Raw genomic sequence first — 16,525 nt, forward strand, 5'->3', positions numbered from 1 at the left:
CTATTCGGAAGCCTGCAGTGCCACAGGAAGAACAGGACTTCAACTGCAGTAAGAACGCAAGCTGACATCCTCTAGGAGGCACGGTGACTTCAGGCAGGACGTCTTAGATGGAATGCGAAGACGAGGGTTACCCTGAGTGCAGCTCAGGCTAGGGCAACGCGTAAGACTTCCACGCCGTGTGGGACGTGCCAGAACGGTGTTCGTGAACGTGTGCGAGGGCTGAGGAAATGAAGCTGCTCCAAAAGAGAGGGCAGTGCGTTTCCCTACAACCGGCATGCACAGAGGGGCTGTAACGGGCTCCGGGTCTGGACGTTGCTTAGCTGACCCAGGTGAGCCTGGGGTACTCAAGTGTTCCTGCGGGAATAGGGTGCCCAGGCTAGCGTCCTAGGTGTCCAGAAAACTGTGCTGCCGTTTAAGGAACGCAGAGCAGAGGCCAGCGCCTCATGGAAACTGCTGCACGCCTCTGCTTCTGCACGGCAAATCAGGGCCTTACTTCCAGGCATGTGTTCATGCTGGGTGTGCCGGTAGCGATATAGCAGGGTAAGATGCTGACTTTCTCCTCGAGCAGAGTGACTTCACGTACGAGGGCCTCGAAGTACTCCAAGCACAGTGTTCTCTCATGGCAGCGCACACAAGGACCATGAGAAGTTTTCTGTGCACTTCGGACTCACCAGCAATGTTGTCCTGAGGCCGTTCCAGGACTCTGGAAATGTAGCTCTCCTCAAGGAACGTACAGTGTGTTACCCATCACTGGGCACGCACAGAGGGCCTCCGAGGGATGCACCAATGGGCCTCGAAATTGCTCAGCCGGCCCACAGGGGTCTGGAGGTACTCAGTGAACTTACAGGAAAACGAGGTCTACCCGAGAGGCCTAGGAGTCCTCAGACGTGTACTTCCTTTAAAGTAAAGCATATAAGGGACAAAGAACTCATGGAAATAGCTGCATGCCTCCCTTTCTGCACGGCTACTAAGGGCCTAACCTGGAGGCAACTTTTCACGTTGAGATTCCCTTTAGCTCTAGAGCTTGTCAGGCTGACCACCACCGCGGCCATGGAAGCCCCTGGTTTAGACAGAGCAAACTCATTTTCTCCCCAGAAGCATTCTTACAGTGTTTACAGGCCTGTCAAGAGGAGGGAATGGCAGGCAGTTTCAATGCAGCGTGAACGCTTCCTTCAAAACGGGAAAGCAAGGCTAGTTCCAGCAGGTCCACTTTTCCAGGGGCACACTCAGCATGCACCCCTGTGGCTTCTAACAAGTCCGAGGAGACACAGGTTACCCTGTGTTTCCTTCCCTGACTCAACTTCTCGAAGTAGGGTGTTCTGCATCATGCGAACTGCCTCAACCAAGGAACGCCGTAAGCTGCTCCTCTGGGCCTGTGGCTATTCGAAAGCCTGCAGTGCCACAGGAAGAACAGGACTTCAACTGCAGTAAGAACGCAAGCTGACTTCCTCTAGGAGGCACGGTGACTTCAGGCAGGACGTCTTAGGTGGAATGCGAAGACGAGGGTTACCCTGAGTGCAGCTCAGGCTAGGGCAACGCGTAAGACTTGCACGCCGTGTGGGACGTGCCAGAACGGTGTTCGTGAACGTGTGCGAGGGCTGAGGAAATGAAGCTGCTCCAAAAGAGAGGGCAGTGCGTTTCCCTACACCCGGCATGCACAGAGGGGCTGTAACGGGCTCCGGGTCTGGACGTTGCTTAGCTGACCCAGGTGAGCCTGGGGTACTCAAGTGTTCCTGCGGGAATAGGGTGCCCAGGCTAGCGTCCTAGGTGTCCAGAAAACTGTGCTGCCGTTCAAGGAACGCAGAGCAGAGGCCAGCGCCTCATGGAAACTGCTGCACGCCTCTGCTTCTGCACGGCAAATCAGGGCCTTACTTCCAGGCATGTGTTCATGCTGGGTGTGCCGGTAGCGATATAGCAGGGTAAGATGTTGACTTTCTCCTCGAGCAGAGTGACTTCACGTACGAGGGCCTCGAAGTGCTCCAAGCACAGTGTTCTCTCATGGCAGCTCACACAAGGACCATGAGAAGTTTTCTGTGCACTTCGGACTCACCAGCAATGTTGTCCTGAGGCCGTTCGAGGACTCTGGAAATGTCGCTCTCCTCAAGGAACGTACATTGTGTTGCCCATCACTGGGCACGCACAGAGGGCCTCCGAGGGATGCACCAATGGGCCTCGAAATTGCTCAGCCGGCCCACAGGGGTCTGGAGGTACTCAGTGAACTTGCAGGAAAACGAGGTCTACCCGAGAGGCCTAGGAGTCCTCAGACGTGTACTTCCTTTAAAGTAAAGCATATAAGGGACAAAGAACTCATGGAAATAGCTGCATGCCTCCCTTTCTGCACGGCTACTAAGGGCCTAACCTGGAGGCAACTTTTCACGTTGAGATTCCCTTTAGCTCTAGAGCTTGTCAGGCTGACCACCACCGCGGCCATGGAAGCCCCTGGTTTAGACAGAGCAAACTCATTTTCTCCCCAGAAGCATTCTTACAGTGTTTACAGGCCTGTCAAGAGGAGGGAATGGCAGGCAGTTTCAATGCAGCGTGAACGCTTCCTTCAAAACGGGAAAGCAAGGCTAGTTCCAGCAGGTCCCCTTTTCCAGGGGCACACTCAGCATGCACCCCTGTGGCTTCTAACAAGTCCGAGGAGACACAGGTTACCCTGTGTTTCCTTCCCTGACTCAACTTCTCGAAGTAGGGTGTTCTGCATCATGCGAACTGCCTCAACCAAGGAACGCCGTAAGCTGCTCCTCTGGGCCTGTGGCTATTCGAAAGCCTGCAGTGCCACAGGAAAAACAGGACTTCAACTGCAGTAAGAACGCAAGCTGACTTCCTCTAGGAGGCACGGTGACTTCAGGCAGGACGTCTTAGGTGGAATGCGAAGACGAGGGTTACCCTGAGTGCAGCTCAGGCTAGGGCAACGCGTAAGACTTGCACGCCGTGTGGGACGTGCCAGAACGGTGTTCGTGAACGTGTGCGAGGGCTGAGGAAATGAAGCTGCTCCAAAAGAGAGGGCAGTGCGTTTCCCTACACCCGGCATGCACAGAGGGGCTGTAACGGGCTCCGGGTCTGGACGTTGCTTAGCTGACCCAGGTGAGCCTGGGGTACTCAAGTGTTCCTGCGGGAATAGGGTGCCCAGGCTAGCGTCCTAGGTGTCCAGAAAACTGTGCTGCCGTTCAAGGAACGCAGAGCAGAGGCCAGCGCCTCATGGAAACTGCTGCACGCCTCTGCTTCTGCACGGCAAATCAGGGCCTTACTTCCAGGCATGTGTTCATGCTGGGTGTGCCGGTAGCGATATAGCAGGGTAAGATGCTGACTTTCTCCTCGAGCAGAGTGACTTCACGTACGAGGGCCTCGAAGTACTCCAAGCACAGTGTTCTCTCATGGCAGCTCACACAAGGACCATGAGAAGTTTTCTGTGCACTTCGGACTCACCAGCAAAGTTGTCCTGAGGCCGTTCGAGGACTCTGGAAATGTAGCTCTCCTCAAGGAACGTACAGTGTGTTGCCCATCACTGGGCACGCACAGAGGGCCTCCGAGGGATGCACCAATGGGCCTCGAAATTGCTCAGCCGGCCCACAGGGGTCTGGAGGTACTCAGTGAACTTGCAGGAAAACGAGGTCTACCCGAGAGGCCTAGGAGTCCTCAGACGTGTACTTCCTTTAAAGTAAAGCATATAAGGGACAAAGAACTCATGGAAATAGCTGCATGCCTCCCTTTCTGCACGGCTACTAAGGGCCTAACCTGGAGGCAACTTTTCACGTTGAGATTCCCTTTAGCTCTAGAGCTTGTCAGGCTGACCACCACCGCGGCCATGGAAGCCCCTGGTTTAGACAGAGCAAACTCATTTTCTCCCCAGAAGCATTCTTACAGTGTTTACAGGCCTGTCAAGAGGAGGGAATGGCAGGCAGTTTCAATGCAGCGTGAACGCTTCCTTCAAAACGGGAAAGCAAGGCTAGTTCCAGCAGGTCCCCTTTTCCAGGGGCACACTCAGCATGCACCCCTGTGGCTTCTAACAAGTCCGAGGAGACACAGGTTACCCTGTGTTTCCTTCCCTGACTCAACTTCTCGAAGTAGGGTGTTCTGCATCATGCGAACTGCCTCAACCAAGGAACGCCGTAAGCTGCTCCTCTGGGCCTGTGGCTATTCGGAAGCCTGCAGTGCCACAGGAAGAACAGGACTTCAACTGCAGTAAGAACGCAAGCTGACATCCTCTAGGAGGCACGGTGACTTCAGGCAGGACGTCTTAGATGGAATGCGAAGACGAGGGTTACCCTGAGTGCAGCTCAGGCTAGGGCAACGCGTAAGACTTCCACGCCGTGTGGGACGTGCCAGAACGGTGTTCGTGAACGTGTGCGAGGGCTGAGGAAATGAAGCTGCTCCAAAAGAGAGGGCAGTGCGTTTCCCTACAACCGGCATGCACAGAGGGGCTGTAACGGGCTCCGGGTCTGGACGTTGCTTAGCTGACCCAGGTGAGCCTGGGGTACTCAAGTGTTCCTGCGGGAATAGGGTGCCCAGGCTAGCGTCCTAGGTGTCCAGAAAACTGTGCTGCCGTTTAAGGAACGCAGAGCAGAGGCCAGCGCCTCATGGAAACTGCTGCACGCCTCTGCTTCTGCACGGCAAATCAGGGCCTTACTTCCAGGCATGTGTTCATGCTGGGTGTGCCGGTAGCGATATAGCAGGGTAAGATGCTGACTTTCTCCTCGAGCAGAGTGACTTCACGTACGAGGGCCTCGAAGTACTCCAAGCACAGTGTTCTCTCATGGCAGCGCACACAAGGACCATGAGAAGTTTTCTGTGCACTTCGGACTCACCAGCAATGTTGTCCTGAGGCCGTTCCAGGACTCTGGAAATGTAGCTCTCCTCAAGGAACGTACAGTGTGTTACCCATCACTGGGCACGCACAGAGGGCCTCCGAGGGATGCACCAATGGGCCTCGAAATTGCTCAGCCGGCCCACAGGGGTCTGGAGGTACTCAGTGAACTTACAGGAAAACGAGGTCTACCCGAGAGGCCTAGGAGTCCTCAGACGTGTACTTCCTTTAAAGTAAAGCATATAAGGGACAAAGAACTCATGGAAATAGCTGCATGCCTCCCTTTCTGCACGGCTACTAAGGGCCTAACCTGGAGGCAACTTTTCACGTTGAGATTCCCTTTAGCTCTAGAGCTTGTCAGGCTGACCACCACCGCGGCCATGGAAGCCCCTGGTTTAGACAGAGCAAACTCATTTTCTCCCCAGAAGCATTCTTACAGTGTTTACAGGCCTGTCAAGAGGAGGGAATGGCAGGCAGTTTCAATGCAGCGTGAACGCTTCCTTCAAAACGGGAAAGCAAGGCTAGTTCCAGCAGGTCCACTTTTCCAGGGGCACACTCAGCATGCACCCCTGTGGCTTCTAACAAGTCCGAGGAGACACAGGTTACCCTGTGTTTCCTTCCCTGACTCAACTTCTCGAAGTAGGGTGTTCTGCATCATGCGAACTGCCTCAACCAAGGAACGCCGTAAGCTGCTCCTCTGGGCCTGTGGCTATTCGAAAGCCTGCAGTGCCACAGGAAGAACAGGACTTCAACTGCAGTAAGAACGCAAGCTGACTTCCTCTAGGAGGCACGGTGACTTCAGGCAGGACGTCTTAGGTGGAATGCGAAGACGAGGGTTACCCTGAGTGCAGCTCAGGCTAGGGCAACGCGTAAGACTTGCACGCCGTGTGGGACGTGCCAGAACGGTGTTCGTGAACGTGTGCGAGGGCTGAGGAAATGAAGCTGCTCCAAAAGAGAGGGCAGTGCGTTTCCCTACACCCGGCATGCACAGAGGGGCTGTAACGGGCTCCGGGTCTGGACGTTGCTTAGCTGACCCAGGTGAGCCTGGGGTACTCAAGTGTTCCTGCGGGAATAGGGTGCCCAGGCTAGCGTCCTAGGTGTCCAGAAAACTGTGCTGCCGTTCAAGGAACGCAGAGCAGAGGCCAGCGCCTCATGGAAACTGCTGCACGCCTCTGCTTCTGCACGGCAAATCAGGGCCTTACTTCCAGGCATGTGTTCATGCTGGGTGTGCCGGTAGCGATATAGCAGGGTAAGATGTTGACTTTCTCCTCGAGCAGAGTGACTTCACGTACGAGGGCCTCGAAGTGCTCCAAGCACAGTGTTCTCTCATGGCAGCTCACACAAGGACCATGAGAAGTTTTCTGTGCACTTCGGACTCACCAGCAATGTTGTCCTGAGGCCGTTCGAGGACTCTGGAAATGTCGCTCTCCTCAAGGAACGTACATTGTGTTGCCCATCACTGGGCACGCACAGAGGGCCTCCGAGGGATGCACCAATGGGCCTCGAAATTGCTCAGCCGGCCCACAGGGGTCTGGAGGTACTCAGTGAACTTGCAGGAAAACGAGGTCTACCCGAGAGGCCTAGGAGTCCTCAGACGTGTACTTCCTTTAAAGTAAAGCATATAAGGGACAAAGAACTCATGGAAATAGCTGCATGCCTCCCTTTCTGCACGGCTACTAAGGGCCTAACCTGGAGGCAACTTTTCACGTTGAGATTCCCTTTAGCTCTAGAGCTTGTCAGGCTGACCACCACCGCGGCCATGGAAGCCCCTGGTTTAGACAGAGCAAACTCATTTTCTCCCCAGAAGCATTCTTACAGTGTTTACAGGCCTGTCAAGAGGAGGGAATGGCAGGCAGTTTCAATGCAGCGTGAACGCTTCCTTCAAAACGGGAAAGCAAGGCTAGTTCCAGCAGGTCCCCTTTTCCAGGGGCACACTCAGCATGCACCCCTGTGGCTTCTAACAAGTCCGAGGAGACACAGGTTACCCTGTGTTTCCTTCCCTGACTCAACTTCTCGAAAGGGTGTTCTGCATCATGCGAACTGCCTCAACCAAGGAACGCCGTAAGCTGCTCCTCTGGGCCTGTGGCTATTCGAAAGCCTGCAGTGCCACAGGAAGAACAGGACTTCAACTGCAGTAAGAACGCAAGCTGACTTCCTCTAGGAGGCACGGTGACTTCAGGCAGGACGTCTTAGGTGGAATGCGAAGACGAGGGTTACCCTGAGTGCAGCTCAGGCTAGGGCAACGCGTAAGACTTGCACGCCGTGTGGGACGTGCCAGAACGGTGTTCGTGAACGTGTGCGAGGGCTGAGGAAATGAAGCTGCTCCAAAAGAGAGGGCAGTGCGTTTCCCTACACCCGGCATGCACAGAGGGGCTGTAACGGGCTCCGGGTCTGGACGTTGCTTAGCTGACCCAGGTGAGCCTGGGGTACTCAAGTGTTCCTGCGGGAATAGGGTGCCCAGGCTAGCGTCCTAGGTGTCCAGAAAACTGTGCTGCCGTTCAAGGAACGCAGAGCAGAGGCCAGCGCCTCATGGAAACTGCTGCACGCCTCTGCTTCTGCACGGCAAATCAGGGCCTTACTTCCAGGCATGTGTTCATGCTGGGTGTGCCGGTAGCGATATAGCAGGGTAAGATGCTGACTTTCTCCTCGAGCAGAGTGACTTCACGTACGTGGGCCTCGAAGTGCTCCAAGCACAGTGTTCTCTCATGGCAGCTCACACAAGGACCATGAGAAGTTTTCTGTGCACTTCGGACTCACCAGCAATGTTGTCCTGAGGCCGTTCGAGGACTCTGGAAATGTAGCTCTCCTCAAGGAACGTACAGTGTGTTGCCCATCACTGGGCACGCACAGAGGGCCTCCGAGGGATGCACCAATGGGCCTCGAAATTGCTCAGCCGGCCCACAGGGGTCTGGAGGTACTCAGTGAACTTGCAGGAAAACGAGGTCTACCCGAGAGGCCTAGGAGTCCTCAGACGTGTACTTCCTTTAAAGTAAAGCATATAAGGGACAAAGAACTCATGGAAATAGCTGCATGCCTCCCTTTCTGCACGGCTACTAAGGGCCTAACCTGGAGGCAACTTTTCACGTTGAGATTCCCTTTAGCTCTAGAGCTTGTCAGGCTGACCACCACCGCGGCCATGGAAGCCCCTGGTTTAGACAGAGCAAACTCATTTTCTCCCCAGAAGCATTCTTACAGTGTTTACAGGCCTGTCAAGAGGAGGGAATGGCAGGCACTTTCAATGCAGCGTGAACGCTGCCTTCAAAACGGGAAAGCAAGGCTAGTTCCAACAGGTCCCCTTTTCCAGGGGCACACTCAGCATGCACCCCTGTGGCTTCTAAGAAGTCCGAGGAGACACAGGTTACCCTGTGTTTCCTTCCCTGACTCAACTTCTCGAAGTAGGGTGTTCTGCATCATGCGAACTGCCTCAACCAAGGAACGCCGTAAGCTGCTCCTCTGGGCCTGTGGCTATTCGAAAGCCTGCAGTGCCACAGGAAGAACAGGACTTCAACTGCAGTAAGAACGCAAGCTGACTTCCTCTAGGAGGCACGGTGACTTCAGGCAGGACGTCTTAGGTGGAATGCGAAGACGAGGGTTACCCTGAGTGCAGCTCAGGCTAGGGCAACGCGTAAGACTTCAACGCCGTGTGGGACGTGCCAGAACGCTGTTCGTGAACGTGTGCGAGGGCTGAGGAAATGAAGCTGCTCCAAAAGAGAGGGCAGTGCGTTTCCCTACACCCGGCATGCACAGAGGGGCTGTAACGGGCTCCGGGTCTGGACGTTGCTTAGCTGACCCAGGTGAGCCTGGGGTACTCAAGTGTTCCTGCGGGAATAGGGTGCCCAGGCTAGCGTCCTAGGTGTCCAGAAAACTGTGCTGCCGTTCAAGGAACGCAGAGCAGAGGCCAGCGCCTCATGGAAACTGCTGCACGCCTCTGCTTCTGCACGGCAAATCAGGGCCTTACTTCCAGGCATGTGTTCATGCTGGGTGTGCCGGTAGCGATATAGCAGGGTAAGATGCTGACTTTCTCCTCGAGCAGAGTGACTTCACGTACGAGGGCCTCGAAGTGCTCCAAGCACAGTGTTCTCTCATGGCAGCTCACACAAGGACCATGAGAAGTTTTCTGTGCACTTCGGACTCACCAGCAATGTTGTCCTGAGGCCGTTCGAGGACTCTGGAAATGTAGCTCTCCTCAAGGAACGTACAGTGTGTTGCCCATCACTGGGCACGCACAGAGGGCCTCCGAGGGATGCACCAATGGGCCTCGAAATTGCTCAGCCGGCCCACAGGGGTCTGGAGGTACTCAGTGAAGTTGCAGGAAAACGAGGCCTACCCGAGAGGCCTAGGAGTCCTCAGACGTGTACTTCCTTTAAAGTAAAGCATATAAGGGACAAAGAACTCATGGAAATAGCTGCATGCCTCCCTTTCTGCACGGCTACTAAGGGCCTAACCTGGAGGCAACTTTTCACGTTGAGATTCCCTTTAGCTCTAGAGCTTGTCAGGCTGACCACCACCGCGGCCATGGAAGCCCCTGGTTTAGACAGAGCAAACTCATTTTCTCCCCAGAAGCATTCTTACAGTGTTTACAGGCCTGTCAAGAGGAGGGAATGGCAGGCACTTTCAATGCAGCGTGAACGCTGCCTTCAAAATGGGAAAGCAAGGCTAGTTCCAACAGGTCCCCTTTTCCAGGGGCACACTCAGCATGCACCCCTGTGGCTTCTAAGAAGTCCGAGGAGACACAGGTTACCCTGTGTTTCCTTCCCTGACTCAACTTCTCGAAGTAGGGTGTTCTGCATCATGCGAACTGCCTCAACCAAGGAACGCCGTAAGCTGCTCCTCTGGGCCTGTGGCTATTCGAAAGCCTGCAGTGCCACAGGAAGAACAGGACTTCAACTGCAGTAAGAACGCAAGCTGACTTCCTCTAGGAGGCACGGTGAGTTCAGGCAGGACGTCTTAGGTGGAATGCGAAGACGAGGGTTACCCTGAGTGCAGCTCAGGCTAGGGCAACGCGTAAGACTTCAACGCCGTGTGGGACGTGCCAGAACGCTGTTCGTGAACGTGTGCGAGGGCTGAGGAAATGAAGCTGCTCCAAAAGAGAGGGCAGTGCGTTTCCCTACACCCGGCATGCACAGAGGGGCTGTAACGGGCTCCGGGTCTGGACGTTGCTTAGCTGACCCAGGTGAGCCTGGGGTACTCAAGTGTTCCTGCGGGAATAGGGTGCCCAGGCTAGCGTCCTAGGTGTCCAGAAAACTGTGCTGCCGTTCAAGGAACGCAGAGCAGAGGCCAGCGCCTCATGGAAACTGCTGCACGCCTCTGCTTCTGCACGGCAAATCAGGGCCTTACTTCCAGGCATGTGTTCATGCTGGGTGTGCCGGAAGCGATATAGCAGGGTAAGATGCTGACTTTCTCCTCGAGCAGAGTGACTTCACGTACGAGGGCCTCGAAGTACTCCAAGCACAGTGTTCTCTCATGGCAGCTCACACAAGGAACATGAGAAGTTTTCTGTGCACTTCGAACTCACCAGCAAAGTTGTCCTGAGGCCGTTCGAGGACTCTGGAAATGTAGCTCTCCTCAAGGAACGTACAGTGTGTTGCCCATCACTGGGCACGCACAGAGGGCCTCCGAGGGATGCACCAATGGGCCTCGAAGTTGCTCAGCCGGCCCACAGGGGTCTGGAGGTACTCAGTGAACTTGCAGGGAAAACGAGGCCTACCCGAGAGGCCTAGGAGTCCTCAGACGTGTACTTCCTTTAAAGTAAAGCATATAAGGGACTAAGAACTCATGGAAACAGCTGCATGCCTCCCTTTCTGCACGGCTACTAAGGGCCTAACCTGGAGGCAAGTTTTCACGTTGAGATTCCCTTTAGCTCTAGAGCTTGTCAGGCTGACCACCACCGCGGCCATGGAAGCCCCTGGTTTAGACAGAGCAAACTCATTTTCTCCCCAGAAGCATTCTTACAGTGTTTACAGGCCTGTCAAGAGGAGGGAATGGCAGGCACTTTCAATGCAGCGTGAACGCTGCCTTCAAAACGGGAAAGCAAGGCTAGTTCCAGCAGGTCCCCTTTTCCAGGGACACACTCAGCATGCACCCCTGTGGCTTCTAACAAGTCCGAGGAGACACAGGTTACCCTGTGTTTCCTTCCCTGACTCAACTTCTCGAAGTAGGGTGTTCTGCATCATGCGAACTGCCTCAACCAAGGAACGCCGTAAGCTGCTCCTCTGGGCCTGTGGCTATTCGAAAGCCTGCAGTGCCACAGGAAGAACAGGACTTCAACTGCAGTAAGAACGCAAGCTGACTTCCTCTAGGAGGCACGGTGACTTCAGGCAGGACGTCTTAGATGGAATGCGAAGACGAGGGTTACCCTGAGTGCAGCTCAGGCTAGGGCAACGCGTAAGACTTGCACGCCGTGTGGGACGTGCCAGAACGGTGTTCGTGAACGTGTGCGAGGGCTGAGGAAATGAAGCTGCTCCAAAAGAGAGGGCAGTGCGTTTCCCTACACCCGGCATGCACAGAGGGGCTGTAACGGGCTCCGGGTCTGGACGTTGCTTAGCTGACCCAGGTGAGCCTGGGGTACTCAAGTGTTCCTGCGGGAATAGGGTGCCCAGGCTAGCGTCCTAGGTGTCCAGAAAACTGTGCTGCCGTTCAAGGAACGCAGAGCAGAGGCCAGCGCCTCATGGAAACTGCTGCACGCCTCTGCTTCTGCACGGCAAATCAGGGCCTTACTTCCAGGCATGTGTTCATGCTGGGTGTGCCGGTAGCGATATAGCAGGGTAAGATGCTGACTTTCTCCTCGAGCAGAGTGACTTCACGTACGAGGGCCTCGAAGTGCTCCAAGCACAGTGTTCTCTCATGGCAGCTCACACAAGGACCATAAGAAGTTTTCTGTGCACTTCGGACGCACCAGCAATGTTGTCCTGAGGCCGTTCCAGGACTCTGGAAATGTAGCTCTCCTCAAGGAACGTACAGTGTGTTGCCCATCACTGGGCACGCACAGAGGGCCTCCGAGGGATGCACCAATGGGCCTCGAAATTGCTCAGCCGGCCCACAGGGGTCTGGAGGTACTCAGTGAACTTGCAGGAAAACGAGGTCTACCCGAGAGGCCTAGGAGTCCTCAGACGTGTACTTCCTTTAAAGTAAAGCATATAAGGGACAAAGAACTCATGGAAATAGCTGCATGCCTCCCTTTCTGCACGGCTACTAAGGGCCTAACCTGGAGGCAACTTTTCACGTTGAGATTCCCTTTAGCTCTAGAGCTTGTCAGGCTGACCACCACCGCGGCCATGGAAGCCCCTGGTTTAGACAGAGCAAACTCATTTTCTCCCCAGAAGCATTCTTACAGTGTTTACAGGCCTGTCAAGAGGAGGGAATGGCAGGCAGTTTCAATGCAGCGTGAACGCTGCCTTCAAAATGGGAAAGCAAGGCTAGTTCCAACAGGTCCCCTTTTCCAGGGGCACACTCAGCATGCACCCCTGTGGCTTCTAAGAAGTCCGAGGAGACACAGGTTACCCTGTGTTTCCTTCCCTGACTCAACTTCTCGAAGTAGGGTGTTCTGCATCATGCGAACTGCCTCAACCAAGGAACGCCGTAAGCTGCTCCTCTGGGCCTGTGGCTATTCGAAAGCCTGCAGTGCCACAGGAAGAACAGGACTTCAACTGCAGTAAGAACGCAAGCTGACTTCCTCTAGGAGGCACGGTGACTTCAGGCAGGACGTCTTAGGTGGAATGCGAAGACGAGGGTTACCCTGAGTGCAGCTCAGGCTAGGGCAACGCGTAAGACTTCAACGCCGTGTGGGACGTGCCAGAACGCTGTTCGTGAACGTGTGCGAGGGCTGAGGAAATGAAGCTGCTCCAAAAGAGAGGGCAGTGCGTTTCCCTACACCCGGCATGCACAGAGGGGCTGTAACGGGCTCCGGGTCTGGACGTTGCTTAGCTGACCCAGGTGAGCCTGGGGTACTCAAGTGTTCCTGCGGGAATAGGGTGCCCAGGCTAGCGTCCTAGGTGTCCAGAAAACTGTGCTGCCGTTCAAGGAACGCAGAGCAGAGGCCAGCGCCTCATGGAAACTGCTGCACGCCTCTGCTTCTGCACGGCAAATCAGGGCCTTACTTCCAGGCATGTGTTCATGCTGGGTGTGCCGGTAGCGATATAGCAGGGTAACATGCTGACTTTCTCCTCGAGCAGAGTGACTTCACGTACGAGGGCCTCGAAGTACTCCAAGCACAGTGTTCTCTCATGGCAGCTCACACAAGGACCATGAGAAGTTTTCTGTGCACTTCGGACTCACCAGCAAAGTTGTCCTGAGGCCGTTCGAGGACTCTGGAAATGTAGCTCTCCTCAAGGAACGTACAGTGTGTTGCCCATCACTGGGCACGCACAGAGGGCCTCCGAGGGATGCACCAATGGGCCTCGAAGTTGCTCAATCGGCCCACAGGGGTCTGGAGGTGCTCAGTGAACTTGCAGGAAAACGAGGCCTACCCGAGAGGCCTAGGAGTCCTCAGACGTGTACTTCCTTTAAAGTAAAGCATATAAGGGACTAAGAACTCATGGAAACAGCTGCATGCCTCCCTTTCTGCCCGGCTACTAAGGGCCTATCCTGGAGGCAAGTTTTCACGTTGAGATTCCCTTTAGCTCTAGGGCTTGTCAGGCTGACCACCACCGCGGCCATGGAAGCCCCTGGTTTAGACAGAGCAAACTCATTTTCTCCCCAGAAGCATTCTTACAGTGTTTACAGGCCTGTCAAGAGGAGGGAATGGCAGGCACTTTCAATGCAGCGTGAACGCTTCCTTCAAAACGGGAAAGCAAGGCTAGTTCCAGCAGGTCCCCTTTTCCAGGGGCACACTCAGCATGCACCCCTGTGGCTTCTAACAAGTCCGAGGAGACACAGGTTACCCTGTGTTTCCTTCCCTGACTCAACTTCTCGAAGTAGGGTGTTCTGCATCATGCGAACTGCCTCAACCAAGGAACGCCGTAAGCTGGTCCTCTGGGCCTGTGGCTCTTCGAAAGCCTGCAGTGCCACAGGAAGAACAGGACTTCAACTGCAGTAAGAACGCAAGGTGACTTCCTCTAGGAGGCACGGAGACTTCAGGCAGGACGTCTTAGATGGAATGCGAAGACGAGGGTTACCCTGAGTGCAGCTCAGGCTAGGGCAACGCGTAAGACTTCCACGCCGTGTGGGACGTGCCAGAACGCTGTTCGTGAACGTGTGCGAGGGCTGAGGAAATGAAGCTGCTCCAAAAGAGAGGGCAGTGCGTTTCCCTACACCCGGCATGCACAGAGGGGCTGTAACGGGCTCCGGGTCTGGACGTTGCTTAGCTGACCCAGGTGAGCCTGGGGTACTCAAGTGTTCCTGCGGGAATAGGGTGCCCAGGCTAGCGTCCTAGGTGTCCAGAAAACTGTGCTGCCGTTCAAGGAACGCAGAGCAGAGGCCAGCGCCTCATGGAAACTGCTGCACGCCTCTGCTTCTGCACGGCAAATCAGGGCCTTACTTCCAGGCATGTGTTCATGCTGGGTGTGCCGGTAGCGATATAGCAGGGTAAGATGCTGACTTTCTCCTCGAGCAGAGTGACTTCACGTACGAGGGCCTCGAAGTGCTCCAAGCACAGTGTTCTCTCATGGCAGCTCACACAAGGACCATGAGAAGTTTTCTGTGCACTTCGGACGCACCAGCAATGTTGTCCTGAGGCCGTTCCAGGACTCTGGAAATGTAGCTCTCCTCAAGGAACGTACAGTGTGTTGCCCATCACTGGGCACGCACAGAGGGCCTCCGAGGGATGCACCAATGGGCCTCGAAATTGCTCAGCCGGCCCACAGGGGTCTGGAGGTACTCAGTGAACTTGCAGGAAAACGAGGTCTACCCGAGAGGCCTAGGAGTCCTCAGACGTGTACTTCCTTTAAAGTAAAGCATATAAGGGACAAAGAACTCATGGAAATAGCTGCATGCCTCCCTTTCTGCACGGCTACTAAGGGCCTAACCTGGAGGCAACTTTTCACGTTGAGATTCCCTTTAGCTCTAGAGCTTGTCAGGCTGACCACCACCGCGGCCATGGAAGCCCCTGGTTTAGACAGAGCAAACTCATTTTCTCCCCAGAAGCATTCTTACAGTGTTTACAGGCCTGTCAAGAGGAGGGAATGGCAGGCACTTTCAATGCAGCGTGAACGCTGCCTTCAAAATGGGAAAGCAAGGCTAGTTCCAACAGGTCCCCTTTTCCAGGGGCACACTCAGCATGCACCCCTGTGGCTTCTAAGAAGTCCGAGGAGACACAGGTTACCCTGTGTTTCCTTCCCTGACTCAACTTCTCGAAGTAGGGTGTTCTGCATCATGCGAACTGCCTCAACCAAGGAACGCCGTAAGCTGCCCCTCTGGGCCTGTGGCTATTCGAAAGCCTGCAGTGCCACAGGAAGAACAGGACTTCAACTGCAGTAAGAACGCAAGCTGACTTCCTCTAGGAGGCACGGTGACTTCAGGCAGGACGTCTTAGGTGGAATGCGAAGACGAGGGTTACCCTGAGTGCAGCTCAGGCTAGGGCAACGCGTAAGACTTCCACGCCGTGTGGGACGTGCCAGAACGCTGTTCGTGAACGTGTGCGAGGGCTGAGGAAATGAAGCTGCTCCAAAAGAGAGGGCAGTGCGTTTCCCTACACCCGGCATGCACAGAGGGGCTGTAACGGGCTCCGGGTCTGGACGTTGCTTAGCTGACCCAGGTGAGCCTGGGGTACTCAAGTGTTCCTGCGGGAATAGGGTGCCCAGGCTAGCGTCCTAGGTGTCCAGAAAACTGTGCTGCCGTTCAAGGAACGCAGAGCAGAGGCCAGCGCCTCATGGAAACTGCTGCACGCCTCTGCTTCTGCACGGCAAATCAGGGCCTTACTTCCAGGCATGTGTTCATGCTGGGTGTGCCGGTAGCGATATAGCAGGGTAAGATGCTGACTTTCTCCTCGAGCAGAGTGACTTCACGTACGAGGGCCTCGAAGTACTCCAAGCACAGTGTTCTCTCATGGCAGCTCACACAAGGACCATGAGAAGTTTTCTGTGCACTTCGGACTCACCAGCAAAGTTGTCCTGAGGCCGTTCGAGGACTCTGGAAATGTAGCTCTCCTCAAGGAACGTACAGTGTGTTGCCGATCACTGGGCACGCACAGAGGGCCTCCGAGGGATGCACCAATGGGCCTCGAAGTTGCTCAGCCGGCCCACAGGGGTCTGGAGGTACTCAGTGAACTTGCAGGGAAAACGAGGCCTACCCGAGAGGCCTAGGAGTCCTCAGACGTGTACTTCCTTTAAAGTAAAGCATATAAGGGACTAAGAACTCATGGAAACAGCTGCATGCCTCCCTTTCTGCACGGCTACTAAGGGCCTAACCTGGAGGCAAGTTTTCACGTTGAGATTCCCTTTAGCTCTAGAGCTTGTCAGGCTGACCACCACCGCGGCCATGGAAGCCCCTGGTTTAGACAGAGCAAACTCATTTTCTCCCCAGAAGCATTCTTACAGTGTTTACAGGCCTGTCAAGAGGAGGGAATGGCAGGCACTTTCAATGCAGCGTGAACGCTGCCTTCAAAACGGGAAAGCAAGGCTAGTTCCAGCAGGTCCCCTTTTCCAGGGACACACTCAGCATGCACCCCTGTGGCTTCTAACAAGTCCGAGGAGACACAGGTTACCCTGTGTTTCCTTCCCTGACTCAACTTCTCGAAGTAGGGTGTTCTGCATCATGCGAACTGCCTCAACCAAGGAACGCCGT

This window comes from Delphinapterus leucas, chromosome 12 (genome assembly GCF_059928025.1).
Source record: "Delphinapterus leucas isolate spDelLeu-1000000601 "Yukka" chromosome 12, BTC_Dleu_Yukka2, whole genome shotgun sequence".
NCBI classification, from domain to species: domain Eukaryota; kingdom Metazoa; phylum Chordata; class Mammalia; order Artiodactyla; family Monodontidae; genus Delphinapterus; species Delphinapterus leucas.